The sequence below is a fragment of the Phalacrocorax aristotelis genome, chromosome 3 (assembly GCF_949628215.1).
Source record: "Phalacrocorax aristotelis chromosome 3, bGulAri2.1, whole genome shotgun sequence".
Classification (NCBI taxonomy): domain Eukaryota; kingdom Metazoa; phylum Chordata; class Aves; order Suliformes; family Phalacrocoracidae; genus Phalacrocorax; species Phalacrocorax aristotelis.
In genome coordinates, this window is record NC_134278.1 from 71,649,844 (window position 1) to 71,668,490 (window position 18,647).

General features: G+C 38.7%; 1 protein-coding gene across 3 annotated transcripts in view; it reads right to left on the minus strand.

Annotated features, from left to right (window-relative positions):
- The window catches only part of PLEKHG1 (pleckstrin homology and RhoGEF domain containing G1), a 139,641-nt gene that overhangs the window by 98,641 nt on the left and 22,353 nt on the right, over positions 1–18,647 (minus strand). The window lies entirely within an intron of this gene.

The window sequence follows — 18,647 nt, forward strand, 5'->3', positions numbered from 1 at the left end:
ATGCAGGGGGTCACATCAGACTGCATTAAACATAAAATCCCATTAACTTAAAGCTTTACTACATTGTAGATCACCGACCTTTTTTCCATCCCAGCAGCAGGCAGAGAAGAAAAGGCTTCTCAGGAAGGCAGCGAGCCTGTCTCCTCTTAGAGCAGCGTTATGTACCCGCTGTGGTACTGGCCGACAGTCAACATGTGGCCAACACATACTGACTGGGATTTTGTATCCTCCTTTTTAGCACCTTTGAATAGTTTCCCATCACCCACTGGACTGACACTCCATTCTATACAATGAAAGCCTCAAGATCAGATAGGGTGCATCAATAAAGGACAATTCAAGAAGAGCAGTTTTCTCTGCCTGAAAGAGGCTGTGCGCCAGGCGGGACAGGGACTTCACCTCAGCTGAAAATTCACGTAGCACAGTGCTGTGTACAGCACTATACAGAGCGCACAGCATTGGGAGTTTTAGCTGTACAGCCTTAATTCCTAATGAAATCACTGAATCACCTTGTTTCTAACAGTCTTGAGGCAACAGAGCAGATTCAGAGTGCAAATTTCAGACGATCATCAGAGCCAGGGTTATGAAAGACATCCCTGGCTCACCCTGCAGCAGAACTGACACTGAACACATATAAATGGCCTTTTATTTTCCCCTTAAATTATTCTGCTCTCAAATTCATAGGGCTTGTTTTGAATTCTGTCACCAGTCCTAGAATGAAAACATTTCTGACCTAGCACTCAATAAAGGGTTTGGGTTTACATTAAAACCAAACTATACAAAATACATAGGATTTCTTTAGCAATTTAAGTTACAAAAAGTATTTCAGGTGTTCTATCAAATGACAAGTATACTTAGCCTTTTACATCTAAGTGAATTAAATGACTAGAAGTGTTAGACACACCTGAGGCTACAATCCACTAGCACATCCTAAGGCACAAACTAATTCTTTTTTAGCTGACGGAAACTCTACTACATATGATTTTCTACATCAACCAATTCATCTCTACTCAAGATAAAATCCACGATGTCTTACTCAGGAATGAATTTGTCTTTAACATAGATGTTTCATCCACACAACATTACACATACTGAAGATTTGAAACTAACCAAAAATCTTCTCTCAACTCCCTAGAATTAACAGTGATAACGCTTGTCCACCTGAAGGTCTGTGCACATGAGTTCACAAACCACAGCTGGATGGTGTCACAAACTGAATAAACAGGTGCGTCCTCAACAGAGGATTTAAACAACTATAAACACTTAACGGTCTCCAAAATCCTTTCTAAATTTGCTCTAAAACAGAAACTTACTTTCCAGAAGACATTTAAAAAACATAAATTTGTTCTTTAAATAGATCACTTAAATTTAATTACCTATGCTTATCATCAAAGCAATTGGCTAGAATAAATACACCAACTAATTCTAAAACGTGGCAAGCTCCTGTCCAACCCTCTGCGTCCAATAATGCACTACATATTGTCCGTGAACATTGCACCAGTTTATAAATCAAATTCCAGTTATCCAGTGATTTACTAGTATATTTGATAGGAAATAGTTAATCACACAGTGCATATGAACCAAGAAATCATATCAATAAATACAATATTTACTTCTGTGATTGATTTCAAAATCCAAGAAAATGTTTTTTGTTAATTCTACATTTTAAATAAATCCCTTCATACCACAAATTCAGTGAGCTACATGCTTAAAATAAAGAGCCACGGCTATCCATGTATTTGTTTTCTGCTTTTGGTTGGTTTGAGTAAACATGTAAATAAACTTAGCCCTGAAAATGCTCATGGAGTAACTGACTTGACACATTAATGACACAAATTGGTAGTCCTAGAAATAATTTTGGGTTTCTTTGTTGACATTTTGTAGAGTTGCTAAATACAAGCAAGAAAAAAAATTACTTTTTTTTTCTGGCCTCTTCTGCCCTAATTTTTATTTATACAAGTCCAATTTTCCTTGTCTAAAGTAAACCAACATTTCTTTCTACTTGGCCTTCTAAAGAAATGATAAGCTTGCTTTTGTGCATCAAAACTCAGTACCAGAAAGCATTACGCTACCAGCGGTCACATCTCTGGAACTTAAAAGAGGGCCTGTGCTCACCCCTCCCTGTGGAGCACGACCTATCATTCCCAGCACAAAACCAAGTGGGATTCAAATGGGCATTGAATGACCTTGGCTTTTTTAATAACAGAATGGTAAATTGAAAGCTGGAAACCAGGGTATTTATTGAACAGGTTCAGACTTTCCACAGCTACAACAGCTGTTTCAAGAACTCATTTGGATAATCCAAGGCAATTTAAAAACTACTGTCCCACTAATGCTTTTGCACAGATTTACCAACACAGCAGCTCTGCATTACAGTAAGTGTAGCAAGGGAGGCTTAACACAGTTATAACAGGTTGAAGAAAGTCAGCTCCTGTGCCTAGAAAAGTGCATCTTCAGAACACTAACTAGAAGCACTTGTCACTCTCTGTAATGGCTTTCAGTAATGAAAGAGTCTGTAAAACGTGTTGCCGTTTCCTAGTTTTTCTAAATCGCACGGGAGATTAATCGTACCAGAACAGTTCGACCAGGTGCAAACATGACAGGACCTGTATAAAGACTTCAACATTTTCCCATAGCTTTGCCAATTTTAAAAATTACACCTGAAAACTGAGGTCCAGTTATGTGGCACAGAATAGTATTTTAAGTAACTTCTTTAAAAAGTACAGAAATGCATGTATATTAATATCTAAAAAGTATGCCTTCCCGCCCTTCTCTCACTAATGCACTATCTGTTGCTAGAAATTGAAGAACATACTAAACAACTTTTAAAAAAATTCCACATTTTTTGATAAAATGGCCTATTTCATCACTCCTAGTCATATCACCAAGTAATCAAGATTTCTCTTCATGTAACCCCAATAAACTTAACTCTTGTAAGATTTATTTTGCTTTTCTTCTCTGACAGGTATAACAAAACTAGTGGATGGAGGAAAAATTTAAAGAACCACTGAACTCCATTCTTGTTTTCTGTAACATACAAAGTTTTGAATTACTCAAAAAACAGAAATCAAAGTTTAGCATTCCTTTATTTATTTATAAAGTTCCTGGTTTTAAACTAGTAAGGAAATCTCTAACTATTCATCAGACTAGGAAAGTAAATCTCTCTCTGCAGTAAGGCCAGGCAGGACTCATGAAATCCAGCAGAGAAGCAGCATTTGGGATATCAGCTTGCTAGTAAAAGAAAGTAATTCTTGCTCACATTCTATACAAATAACCTCCACTTATCTAAACAATCTTATTGCAAACTTTGAGATACTACTAATAATAATTTCAGGATCAATCACAGAATGTACCTAACAAAAACATTCCTGTTAGACCCTTCCAAATACTCTTGCAATATAATTATCAATATAGCTTTAATTGTTTCTGCATCTTAGGTTCAGCTGTTCTAGTAGTCCATGGGGTATTTGGTATTTCTGAATTCAACGCTCAAAGCTGCTACCTATTGCTTACTCCTCTGAGCACTTTTTCACAGAACATGCCAGTAAGAGATCTTGAAATACATATGCATTCATAATTTATGAATAAACACAGCCATACTGTTTACATTTCTTAATTAAGCAAAACTCTTTAACAGTAACCAAAAACATTCAGCTGTATGACCATGCATTTTCACAGGCCATAATCAGCCAGGGCCACCCAAACGGGCATACTGGGAGGTCCTAGCTCAAGAAATCTGTTGTTCCTTCTAGTAGATCAGTTTGCCTTTAAAATCCTGAGCTGCTAAAAATTGCAGATCAGCTTTAATGTTATAAAAAAATAAGATATCAGTTCCTTTGAACAGAGGATCTACTCAATAGGATGCTATATCTGAATTCATGGAAGAGACATTTAAACTTATAGCACCTCAGTGACTAAAAAATACTTTTAAATAAAGCATGCTCAGGAAAAATGCAGATTACCTGCATTTCACAGGCAAGTATAGTCCTTGCCTCTTAAATTAACTGTACTTTGCTAAAAAATATTAAGGGCTTTCAGTTATTCAAAAGAGCTATTAATTGAAGTATCAATTTTCAATTTTAAAGATTCATGGAGAAGTTTTCATTGGAGAGAAGACTTCTGTTCCATTTTTGTTCTCACAACAACTTATTGCTGTATTCTAAAAAAGCATCAAGCAGCTTGAAAGAAACTATTGTTCATCATAGGACTGTTTGCAGTTGTAACTATGGAGTCCAGCTATGTATTTATGTTGAACAACAGTCATCACTCACCAAAACCTAACCTGAACCTCCTCCTTTGGGTCAAATCCCTGGACCCTAGGCTACATCTGTTCCGAATAGCTTGAAGCGATCATGTTTAAGGAAGTTGGTTGGATTTCTTCAAAAACTTTTCAAATACAGTACCTCAGACAGACATTGCATTTCTTTCCCACCTTCCAGAGGCACAACCAGCATTAATATTAAGATTGTGTTGTGGCCACATTATTCACAATCAACAAAAGCGTCCCCTTAAAACACTGTATTACATTTTTAAATGCAGCCTTTTACAGATTAAACAGTCAGTGCTTTATGAATACAGACCAATACATGTATTAAAACAGGTCCTGCCCTGAAGTTCCACACTACACATTGGGTTGTTAACAGTAAAGCCACCTGCTGGTTTATTTTTAATCAGTGTTTGGATTAGTTGTTCTTGCTGTAATTTAAAAAAAAAAAAAAAAAAAAGAGCGGGTGGGAGAAAATGGCTATTAGTACTTTTTTTGGCATGAAATATTTTGTAAATAAATAAGGACGCTTAGATGCCCACACATAACCTGGCCAGGTTGCTGCACTTCTCAGGTGAACGGTATTGGATGTTGTGTTTCTGAAAGCCAAACTACTCACGAATGCCCAAAACCAGCATTCAGAAAGTCTTAGGCTGCAGGATGAACTCCAGACTCCAAGGCAGGCTGTGGCAAAATTCTCACTCACAGTAATACAACCAGAACTTGACATTTGCCTGTTAAATACTGCACATATCTTTGTTAGAGAACAAGGACATCCATCCCAGATGTAGCTTTTGCCATTTGTTTGCCTACAAAATCCCTTCTGGAGCAGATGCATTGCTGCTCTGAACCCCATGAGAATAGCTTTGATCCCAGGTCACATAAACCATAAAAGCAAGTTGATATATTAACGCTAACACAATTCTTTCACATGAACCAAGAAGTGACACTGAGAGAAACTCTAAATAACAGGGACAGAAAGGACAGAAGTTACAAGGACACAAACCACTACATGCCATCAAGCCTCGTTGCTGCTCAGATTTACCACCACCCCTCAGCCCTTCTAAGTTACATAGCAATACCTGTTTAAGTTTAAAGTGTTATTTCAAGTTAATATTTATTCCTTCAAAATTGCACAGAATCCTAATGGCTCTTTCCATTCTCTTCCAGGAGAGCTCTGGGTGTGAGTTAGGGCTTCCCTTCTCCAACAGTCCTCTCCTTCAAAGTCCCACAAAAATCTCCTAGACTTTTTTCCCCAGTCATCAGTGCGTACCGAAACATTCCAAGTTTGGGGTTTTGGATTTTGTTTTGTTTTGGTAAGATGCTACACATTTTGCTGTTTTTCCCAAACCAGATCACCCTTGCACCTTCTTTTCCTCGGAAAGGCCAGCCACAGTGGCACTTAAGACAACTGCACCAAGAGATGAGCTGGTCCAAACAAGACCATCCGATCTATGTTGGCAAGAAGGAGCAAAACCTCCCCTACACATTGTTTGCCACATCAACAGAAGTCATAGTAACATCACTCTATTTCCTGCCCCCTTCTTCAAAACAGCATAAATCTACAGCATCTTCTGCATAGTTTCTGGAGCTAATCATCCATATTGCAGCTGTAATCCAAAAAACCTAACTTCTTCCTGTCAAGCAAAGACCAAATCACAGAATCCCTCTGTCACTTTCATTCTGGTTTACTGTAATTCACTGTGTTTGAATGTGTAAAACATCACAAATGTTCTAGTATAAGGAATGAGCTGTCTGGCTCCTCTGTGGTTTAACTGCAATGCATACATCCTCCTCCTCCTCCAACCTCTCTAATAGCTCTGAATCCATTCCCAGTGCTACCCCAAGGCTTTGGTCATGGTTTTTCAAACCCATTAAAAGATCAAGTTCAGCAACTACTCACTGTGATTCAGTCTGCAAGTCAAGACAGCATATTTTTTACAAAGTAACACAGAATATGAAGTCTAGGAGGGAATGTGACACAATATCTTCTTCCTTCAAACTTTGTATAGAATGAACTTTTTGAAAAGATGAGACTTACTCAACATTTGGTCTGCATCCAACCACATTGCAAGCCTCCATACTTAACAACATATCCTGCTACTACGCCAAGTGAAACAGAGGAAACCTCCCCCACAGGGTCTTCTGGGAGGAGGAAGAGGGATCAAAACTTTGCCTGACACTCCATCAGATAACCTGTACATCCCCAAATACCCTCGTGGAGGAGAGGTTCAAAGCCTAAGGAGAAAGCTCTCCATTTTTAGTGGTGAAATATATGTGTTTACTCCTGGTGCATTACCCTGATGTCGATCACAGCAGTTTATCAGCTCAGCAGAAGCAGCAGCTTTCAAACTCATGTCATTACAGTGCAGTTGAATTGAATTAGTTTAGTACAATTAACCACTAGTATTTTTCTTTCTGTAAAGATCAACTGTTAATGGGCGTTGTTGAAAATATCACCTTTAACATGTGCAACTTTGCTCCAGATCAGCCCTACATTGCATATAATCGTGCTGTACAGAAAGTTGACAGAAAACAACCCAATGCCCCTCCTGTGGTACTAGGAAATCCGTGACAGCACTTTCACATGACGATGCATCTCTGAACTATAAAGCCATCTGTTCCAGCAAAGCTCCCGCAGGTGGCACTAGCTGCTCCTTACAGTGCCACACAGTGCTTCACTTGCAGACAAAACTAAACCCTTGTAGCAGAAACTGCCAAGCCCTTCTGGCCAGCATGCCAAGCAAGCGCTACAAATCCTAATCACTTTTGCACATCTGACTAGTCCTGCTAGGCACTCAACTCTGGATTTGCGTTTAGATAGCCTGATAGCAAAGCCACTATAGCACCTTTTGCTTATTTCAAAACTTTCTATCGCTAGAATAAACCACAGTTCTTTTCAAAAGCACTGGGAATTTTTCAAGATACATACACATATATTGCTTCTCTCATGCCCTTGTACAGCAGTTAATCTCAGCAGGCCTCTCCCAGGTCCTCACAAGAGTTTAAAAAAAACCCACAGAGCCAAACAAAATCCATCAAAAGATCGTGTTTTGCTTACACACAGTAGGTCTGATGCTTTGGACACCTTTCACATCTCAGCTTGAGAAACTAGGCAGATTTAGGTAAGATGGCTCATCACAGGATGAGCCTGACATATACTCTGATGAAAAACAAGGAAGAGCAGGACAGTAGGTCAGACCCGAGACATTTAGGGACTTACAAGCAAGTCCCAGCACAGGCTGTATGAGGGCAGCAGTAACAAGTCATAGCCGCCAAGTACAGCTATTGTATTGCAAAATGCTTCTGCCATCTACTCCAAGAAATATACTCCTTGACAAGCCATTTTCTGTGCAATTTAAGCACTAATACCACGTTATGCATTATGTCTAGCTATTTGCAAAAAAAAAAAAAAACACCCACAAAAAACCCCACACAGGCAACAGCATAGTTTTCGTTATTTAAATTTACAACAATGGAAATTAAATATTTTAATTAAGCTATCATTACATTGTTTTCTAATTTCACTTTTTACATAATAATAGTTCAACTGTTAAGCACTAATTAGGACCACAAAAAGAAAACCAAATTTTAAAACAAAACTGTTTGAAAACCATTCAAATGCCTCAGCATGCACAAGAGCACACAGTTCAACATTTTCTTTACTAGAAGACTTTATTTCCAGTACCATTAAATTGTAACTCTTCAGTAATGCAAGTACAAAGCGCTGAAAAAGCACAAAAAAAGCATTATGAATGTACACCAGCTATAGTGTTAAAACGACCAAAGGATTTTAGAGCAGAAGTCTTCACACTGCAAGAACAGATAAACCCATATCTAGAAAGATGACAGCTGCCAGAGAGACCACCTGACATCTAGCAGCATGAAAATTTTTCCTTGACAAATTCTTCAATACTGTAAGAACTTACACAGTCACTTTATAGCGTCACCTGAGGGAGTTACAGCCAAATACAGTCTCTAACCATTAACTCTACAGCTGTGCTCCTGCTTTGCCTACCGTACCATCCAACCCTTTAACGTACACACACTCCAGCTAGGTGTCTTGACTAATTTTGGAGAAAAAAAAAACAGACAAACTAACAAGCAAAAAATCCCCACTGTTTTGTTTGGTTTTTTTTAAAATCTACATTTGGTATTTTTACTGGTCACTAGCATCTCCCCTTCTTACAAGAAGAAAAACAACTACAGATGCATTAGGTCTCAGTTTCCAACAGATTTAATTCTAATGAAGGGTACAACAGAAACCTCGCTACTGGGCCAAAAGTTCTGGGTTAATAAAATAAAATTAAAAAAAAAAAAAACCAAAACAACACCCCCACAAACATCTTCCAGAGCATGATATGAACCTGTTACACTCAGCAATAACAAAAGTTGCTTTATAGTGCACATGGTTAAGGAAAGGAAACTGAAGAGGAAAGAATTTCAGCAGTGCTGATCTCAGAATTACTCAAATTCCTTTTCAGAGCTCTGAACTTTGCTACAATTAGGAGAGATGCTGATTTGTCTAACAAACAATCATGCAGATGCACACACGCAGAGCTTCCCTCTTTAGTTTTTCTCCAATTCAAGTCTCTGGTGCTCACCAGCTGCAGCTTTAGACTCCTGATTAAGGGCAAGGGCGGCTGCTGCTCCATGCCCCTTTCAAACATTGAAAAAACCGACAAAAGCCCAGCAATTAAAAAAACAACTAAACAAACAAGGGCACTAACCCAGATTGCATCCTAACGGTCATTTTGTAATCCCATTTCTCTGTTAGACAGGAAAGAACAAACACAACAAAACAAGAAAATTCCAGACTTGTGTGTCTGGCATACATAGTAAAAAGCCCCTGATACCTGCTTTCACAGGCTTTAAGACTCCTTAAAATTGCTTTTCTTTTGCAGGTATTGTGTTGTAGCACTTGAAGAGATACTTCTCTTTTTGCTTGATGCCTGTGCTTAGGATACCACTACACACTGTCTCGAAAAGACCACTGCTGTGCAAATTCATCATTTCACCACAGACTCAAGTACTGGAGGAAATAAAATCAAAACAGGCTGCCAGGAAGCAGAGCTGTTGTTGAAGCACGAGGAATCCAATCAGAGCAAGCAAGTCAAATAACAGTGAAAGTAAACTATAATATGCAAAGCCTTAAACAGACCTGAATCCAGTCCTATGTGCCGAATAAATATTTTGGACACTGATAACATACCCATGGATTCCAATACATATGAAGAATTTTGTTACTATGGGAGAAACATACTTACCATGTCTGCATACATTCCACCTCTGACGCTTCCTTTTCACATTTCCATCTCTGTTACAGAAAATTTCTTGACAGCCAGCTGAAGTTCACTAACACTGCCACACTCACTTTACAGAAAAATGGAAATAACCTTGCCATGCACCTAGTGAGGATGCCAGGCTGCGTATATTACGCAGGGTGGTCTCTCATGAAATCACAGGAATATGATAAAAACAAAGGCTTTTTCTGGAGTTTGTTTTGTTTTAAATGAAAGCTTTATACCCCTCCTTCAAAGAAACTCTTGATATTTTAAGGTCAGTAGAAAAGCTAATATGTATGGGATGAAGAAAACTCATATATATTTTAGCTTTGTGTAAGGCCAGAGTCAAGGCACTGAGATAGGGGATGACATCTTCCTGAACTCACATAGCCAGTATGTAACGCAAACCTTGAAAACACATTCACAGACAACTTGACAAATAGATAAGGTGCATCCAAAAGTAAATACTCAAATACTAGGGAACAGCCCAGTGCTTTTTTAAGAGTATAAATACAGATAAGTCTATTTCAAAGTCAGCTGTTTTAGGGTATCTCTTCTCTCTACTTAAATACATGTTTCTGACAGCCCCCTAAAAAGAAAAGAAAAAAGAAAGAAAAAGAAAACCCAAAATGCTGCTTTGAACCAAATCAAAATCACAAATTTATTCCCTCATGTGCACATTTGTCACGGCACAGCTATTTTTCTTCGAATTTTTCTAATAACAGAGCAATTGGTATGAATCAACTCCGATTAGGCTGTTTTACCTCTTCTATAAAATGCTTATAATATGTTTGGCTTCACTATATATTTTCAAAGAAAATACAGTTTTTCAAAGAAAACTCATTATAGAAAAAACCCACAGAACTTCCAAAAGATCATCATACTGATGAAAGACAAAAATGTCAGCACTGTCCAGAAGGTCCATTTACTTTGTTAAAAATTTTCCTAAACAACATTAATCCCAAGTAAACAAGAGAGAAAGATATTTTTCCCCTTAATTGTAAACTCCTTTGGAGAGCTGGAGAAGGAAAGGAAAAAAAAAAAAAAAAAGGGAGATACAAAGGAATGTTTGGTTTGGCATTGCTGATGCTTGCTCACAAAAGGGAAGCCTACTTAAAATTAGGATAATGGATAATTGTCACTTTACATGTGGGTCCTTCACTACCTTCTTTTCTCTCCAGGACTCCATCATGTTTTGCAAGGAAAGGAATGGGCACAGTTTGACAGATTAACCACCAGGAAAAGGGCTCCTACAAAGCTGATTTGTGTGTTTGCTGCAATTGCCTGAGCACGGTATTACTGCTGAAATTAGAGGTTTCGACATGGGCTTTATAATTATTAGGCAAGTAATACTCAGTTGGCTTTTCCAGAAACTGTCATTTGAATGGCTAGCCAAAGTACAGCTGTGAATATGAAAGTTACTTACATATACCCCGTGAAACACATTTTTTCCCCGCCAGCCATCAGAAAAAAACATCTAACTTTTTGACTACAGTAAAGTGTGATTGATGAAAATTTCTGGGGTTTTGTTTTCATCACAGAGTATATAACATCAGGCAACGAACACAGCAAATAGCATAAAAGAGTCAACGGATAAAGCTTTCTGAGCCCTGACACGTTCCAGTTGCCGAACGCCAAGCCTGGCTGCCCCCCAGGAGTGGCTCAGGCAGCTGACTGCAGGACCACTTCACGCTCCTCCAACTTTTCCTTCTCTCTACTTTGAGGATACATACATCTGTCTGTACATATATATACATAGATACACACTGCACACACGGCAAAAAGAGAGGAAATTAATAACAGACAAACTAACAGCACTGTGCGCATTCACTTGCAGTTTGTCTGAACCAATGGCCTCATAACTCAGATTGGGACATTTCCTGTAAAAACACTCCGTTATTTATCAAGCCACTCCAGAGCTCAACTGTTGAAGCGTGGCTTGCCAGCAGCATATTTTCTCTGACTAGTGGTGATGGAGAAGCCAGGGCCCTCTCGCTGTATATTAGCTTTGAGTAACACGTCCCCAGTTCAGCAGAGTTCTGTAACTGCAAGCTTAGTCCTATTCGTTTTGGTGACGTGCACACAGCAGAGCACAGAAAAACTGTATCGTTTCAAATAACATTCATGCTTCATCTCCAGCAAATCACAATTTCTGTCTACACATACATAAATATAAATGCACGCACATGTAGATTTCACTGTAAAGAATATGGAATATTAAATATGACTAGAAAGAGAAAGGAAATTACTTCACCCATCTATGATCAACGCAAGTAGAGAGCCTCGGAGACTAAAACTGATAAAAGGGAAACTGCACACAGTAACAATATTTAACCTGCCACAATTTCCAAGGGAATTTGAATGACCATTTTGACAGAAGCAGCTGACAAACTGCTGAAAAAACATTTGTTTTAGGTTAAAATGCAGTATTCTCCAGACAAGGAACCTCCCTTTGTAGTGCCATAAACATACAAAGCTTCTTATCACCAATGTGCTTTCTTAGAAAAGCCGGATTTATTACTAAACATCACATCGCCAAATGCAGACCTTTACTGGCCCCATGTAAGAACACTAGTTCTATTCAGAAAAAAACACATGGGGAAAAAACAACATCAGTTACAAATGTTATAGTTGGAAAGGCAACTTCCTTCAGCTGAATGTTTTTCTCCTTTCTACATCAATTTAAGAGACATGATTTGAACAAATCACTTGTTCATAAGTAATTCTCAACAACTGCATAGAGTCTCACCCGTTGTGCATTTTGACAGGACTTCCATTCACTTCCTCAGAAAATAAAAAGAGATAACTTAGACTTAGCTTTCAAACACAGACACAAAGAAATACCTATTTTTGTACTAAAATAAGAGTCATCTGACATTACCTCATGAACATCTTATAAAAGAGTATACAATTGTTGAGAATCTTTCACAGGTTTGTAAGATTTTTGAAACTACCCTAGTAATTCACACCTCATGCCAAGAGACACCTTTTCTGGTGAAGTGCGCATTGTTTTGTAACTTTCAAAGTGATAGGAGGAAAAAAAAATCATGCCAAATCCTTCAGTGCTTTAGTTTTAAAGTTATTTCAAGGATAGCTATCATTAGGAATGATCAGTTTTCCATTATCCGATTCCAGGAATAATCCATGTTTGAACACAGGTTATTAAGGGGTAGTCAGCAAAGGGTTTCCATTAACGTATAGTTTTAGGAGATGTTAAAGTTACAAAGCTTTTTTAATTTCTAAACTAACAGACACTTTTCACCTAGAAGAGGAGTCCAAATTCTCCTCTCTTCACCTTCTTCACCCTTTTGCACCATGACCTTCTCGCACCAGTGATGAAGGTCACCTTTCTTACCTTTCCATTTTAACCGCACTGAACAGTGAAGCTTCATCTCCTTCTATATAGTTCATAGACAATCAGAAACAAATCATGCATTCAGCAGTCAGCTTTCCCTGCCCTAGCTGGAATGCCAGAATTACTGATAAACAGATGTCTCTCTTCCTATCTATTCCTGCCAAGTAAAATTTTAAGAGAGTGAAAGATGCATCACATATGCATACTGAAGATGAAGACACATACCTTCAACAACACTAGAAGGTGCCATAAAGTACAGTCAAGTATTTCATTTCTATCCTGAGAAAGCCATGAAAAAGAGCAAACGGCCACGTAAAGGAATTCAGTTCTCAATTAAGAAAGGTAAAACCGATATAATTCCCAAAATTATGTCAAGAAGTTTCAAACGACATGTAAATATTACGCACTGTACTGGAAGTGTGGAGGGATACAAATAAGTTAACTTCACAAATCACTATACATGCAGTAGAGGTGGGTATGTTTTTCCAGTTACAGCAACTTACATAAACACAGAACATAAAATCAGGCCACAGGAATACAACTGACAACTTCTGAAGAACCTATATATCAGAGGCAAAGCTTTGGATTTCATTGGTCATTTGACCTAGTACTGCAAATCAATGCAGGTAAGGGCAGGGTGGGAGGGGGCTTGACTAACATAAATATTCCAGGGGATATTACTCAAGTCAGTAGCAAGACCTTCAGCCAGCTTCCAGAGTCTTTTGTATTCTTAGAGCTAAGCCCAGTGAATTCAGATGAAAGTTTTATTTCTTCCCTTAAAAGTGGGAGAAAAGGCTTAAGTGAACCTTCTGCAAAACAGCCTCTCAAGTTTAGTAATTGGGAAAAAACCTAAAGCACTGCCAAGACACACAGCTAAGCATTTATAAACCTTAATGGTTTATTCAAATATTAAGTACTGATGTACCAAACCAAAAAACACAGAAGTATTCCAATAATGCCGTTTCAAGTTATGTAATTCCATCCTTGGTACATAAAAATTCCAGTTCCTCCATTCTTGCTGCCTAGCCCACGTTTTGTACTCTGAGGAACACGGGCACACGGGGTGCATACTAACGACACCAAGTTTCCGCTGAATCCAGCGAGACGCACAGCTAGGCGAGGACACCACCTGGCCCAGCCTTAGCTCTGAGATGATGTCAGCCTATTGAGCAGTGCAACAGGGGAAAAAAAAGTCTCTGCTGTATTTCAAACACACACAAAGGGCCATGTATATTACCACAAAAAGCAGGAAACCACTCTATCTCATCACCAAATGATATTCTGCAGCCCTCTCTGAGCCTTACTGCAGCATTGAGGCAATAGGAATATGCAGAGGAAGAAGCATTTATTCTTCACTACTTGAAGACAGTTATTCTACCTCTCTCCCATCCCGTCACTGTCCCCACAGCCTGTGCAGTATTGCCAGGGGTATCCCCAAGCAGCTATCACTTTTTGCCCAACGGTCAGCACTGTGTGCTGAGCCACCAAGGCATGTCAATTTAGCAAGTGCCATGCCAGTTTGCATTCTTCTACTTCTTTATAAAATTTTTCTTATCCTCAGTCCCTAGCTCCCCCATTTTTTCCTAGGGGAAAAAAAAATCCAGAAATTAACTTATTTTAAAAGTAATAGCAACACTGTAGAGTGGACTTAGTCCATGCCAGGGATTAAAAAGTCTGTACAATAGAGAAATGCAGTCCAAGGAGCAGACGTGCTCACATCAAATAAAACATGAACCTTGATTTTCCCCACAGTGAAGACTTTCACAAGATCACCGGACCAACCTACAGATTTCTCTGATGCTGAATAACAGCTGAGCTCACATCACAGAGTTTCATCACTGGAAACACAAAGGCTATACTTAAAGCACTAAATGTGCCCAAAAAGCGCAAGCTGGGACAAAATAGCCCACATCTGTGCTAATGAATGATCTTAGTCTCCAAAGCAGGGTGCATAAAAGCCATGTCTCAGAAGTGATGGCTGAACTGGACTAGGACTGAGCAATGCCTGGAAACTGTCTGGGGAGAAGGCTAGCTATAATTCCCCAAAATCATACATGATCTCATAAACCATCTTCTTCCAGGCCTGGCAACATTCTTAGGCCCATCTGAATATAATACAGATGTAACCATATAGGACTGCACTCTCAGGCCACCTATGCTCACAAACTTTGCTAAAATGTAGTTTCAAGCATTTTTCTCTTAATTGATTTTAGTTACAAACTCCAAAGATTTAAAAGAACTCTGAATGGAGAGCCAGAGGCAGACACACACACACTGGCACAAAAAGCAGAACAGGCAGGGTAAAAAAAAAAAAAAAAAAAAAAAAGACAACCATACGCTCTGGAGAGCAGAAAGTATAGCTACATTCAACTGAACTACTCTTCCCTTATGCATATACCACTGGCAGTGGCAGGGTTCAATTCTACCTTTCAGTCCTGGCCTTTAAAATGGCTCAGACACAAACCTTTCAAAAAGAAGCATCATTTGCTGTCTCCATACATGTGGACACCTTTCTCTGCAAGATCTCCACTCCTGTGTAGCCCAACACCTGGTGGACGCCTCCTTCAGCTGTGACAGAGCGAGAGGTGTCTCACAAGGAGAGTTCTGAGGCAGCTGCCCAGCTCTCCTATAGCAAGAAAAGTCCTCTTATGAATGTTCCAGACACTAGTCTGAAGTCTGGGCATCCCCATGACACTAGCAGGCTAAGGCCAGCATGAAATGTAAAAACGACCCTTAATGGAGGGGAGGTTTTTGTGGTTTGGGGACTTTTGGGGGGTTTGGGGTTTTCTTTTTAACTCCAACTCCAGTACAGTTGGAAAAGCCACTAAAGTTTGGAAGAAGCTGCAATGAATCATAATTACTACAAAACAAAGATGAAATTTTCCCAAAACTTGTTAGTCATTTTAGCATCTACCCTATTTTGTGGAAAATAAGAACCCAGCATACTTAACAAAAAAACCTACAGCGTAGGTTGAAGTAACTACCAAACTTCAAAATTATCTGTTATTTTTGAAAGTTTTGAGTCCTACACCTAAATGTAAGAAAAGTTTTCTCTATTTTAAAACACGTATCCATGTGGTACTTCTGCCAAATCATTCTTATTATTTGGCTTTATTTGCAAAATAGATATGGGGGGAAAAAAACCCAAACAGACAGATACAAGGAAGCAGGTTTGGATCACGTAAGACCCAGACAGTTGAATTAACATAACTTTTATAGGGTGTCTAGAATTATTTTGTCTTTTTCCAAAGGTAGCTGTCAGTAAAATTTACACAAAAACTCAACTATTTGATTATTTGTTATAAAAATTATTCGTTACAGATAATCTGTTTTAACTACCAGCTTCAAATCTCTGAAGCTGAAGAATCAGAATATTTCTCTACGGAAGTAAGCGAACTGCTCCTCCTTTCAGAGAAGTAATTACAAAACCATTCTTTTCCTTTTCCAATTTAAGCTTGTATTAAAACTGAAATAGATAATAAAGTCCATTTCAACCACATACATGTTTTGTGGGCTTTCATTGCAGTTTTCTTTTTTTCCACCCTGCAAGGACTCTATCAACGATCTACTTTAACTGATGCAGCAGAGCACTTATTCAGCAAGATTATAAGAAGATACAAAGTGAAATAAAGGTTTTCAACCTTTCAATTGAAATAAATGGAAAAAAAAAGATGTATTAGGAAGAACACTAAAATGCCCCACAGATTCCAAACTGGAAGGAGATGTCACATGGGTTCCCCAGTGCCTGATTTATCAGGCAGTAGTTTACATCCTGCTTTTCCTCTGGGCTGCTTACGTCTGCCCCGGGAGGGCTGCACTCTGCTTATTCCTAAGCGTGACCCTGCTATTGTAGACTTCAGTGAAAACCCTACATCCAAAAGGCATGAATTAAGCACTAACACTTTACACAGAGTATGAAATACACTTTGGAAATCTTCCACACTTTAATTCATCCTATCATATCAGAACACCACGGACACTGGCATCTTCAAGACACCTACCATGAATAGCATCTTTGGAAGTACAGGTTTGCATTCCTAGATTAACATATAAGGATCATCAAGGCAAAATTATTTGTTTACTTTGAGTGATAAAGGTCAACAGCAGGAAGTACAACACTATAGAGACATTAACATATTTGTGTTATGCCTATTTATAAATAAATGCATGTTTACATTATGCTTTCCACATACACAGAACGAAGTAGGCATTTTTCTATCAGTACTGCCAATTCATTTTAAGGAAAACCCTCAGTGGCTAATCTCATTTCCAGCAAGCACGCAGCAGGCTTGTGTCACTCACCTTGAAGACCAATATCCAGGCAAGCAGAGAAGGAAATTGCTCATGCAGGGGAATTTCATGCATCCTTCATTTATACAATTATTTACGCTACAGAATTTATTCAAGTACCTATATCCTTTACATCTGCTAAGGATACAGATAAGACAAAATGTAATTTGACAATATCAAGAAATGTACACTACTCTCAGTGTTGAAAAACGGTTTTATGAGAATTACTGTTTTGGGCATTTAAACTACATCTTGGGTTGTAACCTAGGCACGTGGAAAGAGTAACAACAGGGATGAAAAGCTGGGGACTCATCTGATTATCATACATGCCCTGTCGCACCATGGCAGATGAAGCACAAAGGCACTTGTGTGGGGCTCCTCCAGTCCCCAGAGTGAAAAACATTAGGGTTTTTTGCCTCATCTCTCCCGGGGGGCAAGGGAATCAAATGACACTGTTAATGGTAAATTTAGTTGATAGGTTTTTCTTGCGGTTTTTTTTTTTCCTTCCCCCCACTGAGAATTCCCACTCCAGTGGGCAAGCAGTAAACTTCCACCCCTAGAAGACAGTCCTCTGATACAGACCAAAAAAAACCCAAAACAAAAACAAAACAAACAAACAAACAAAAAAAAAAATCACACAAACATCCAACCCCTAAATTTGATAGTTTCATCCAGCTTTTATTTCCTTGATCTATTCATTGTAACAATACAGATATTAAGGCAGCACAAGCGTGTTACCACAGGTGTCACTGTGTCTCTCGAAGGCTGTTGGACATTAACAACCCAGCAGACGGTCATTACTCCAAACTCCCCACTCTCCATCATCACTAATTCAGGAGCAAACTCATTTCAATGGGCTAGCCCCAATTCATAAAGAGCTCATTGTCCTGGCCAAATTAATAGCTTCAGATCTTGCATTGCCAGATGTGCTTCAGAGAGACAACAACATTTCAAATTATAATGTGCTGTTTAAAGTCCACTTCAATGTCATTTCTCGTAAACATTGATGCACGAGGCAAACTTTAAAACTATGAACTTATTCCCAAAATAAACACAGAAAACTCTGTGTTTTTGGTTTAGATTCTAGACAGATTTGGCATAAGCGTCCTCAATTATCCTGCAACCCACTTGATCAAAAGCTCTCTACTCTAAAAGTAGCGCATAGTCTTCTGAAAGGCTTCACTTCTCCCTGAACAGTAATAAAGTCTCAACACTGGCACATCCAATAAAGAGACAGGCAGTTATGGTGCCTATTACATAAGCAACACAATTTAGACCAATAATAATAATCAGACAAACCAAGTTTGTAAGAATTTGGAGTAGGTCTTAACTTCATTGATAAGTCATCAGTTACAGTTTTAATACACGCCAAACTGGGAGCAAAAAGGAACAGAGGGAATCATTTGTCATTACTTGAGTCACGTCATGTCTGACACTTTTCAGACTGTTTGCATTA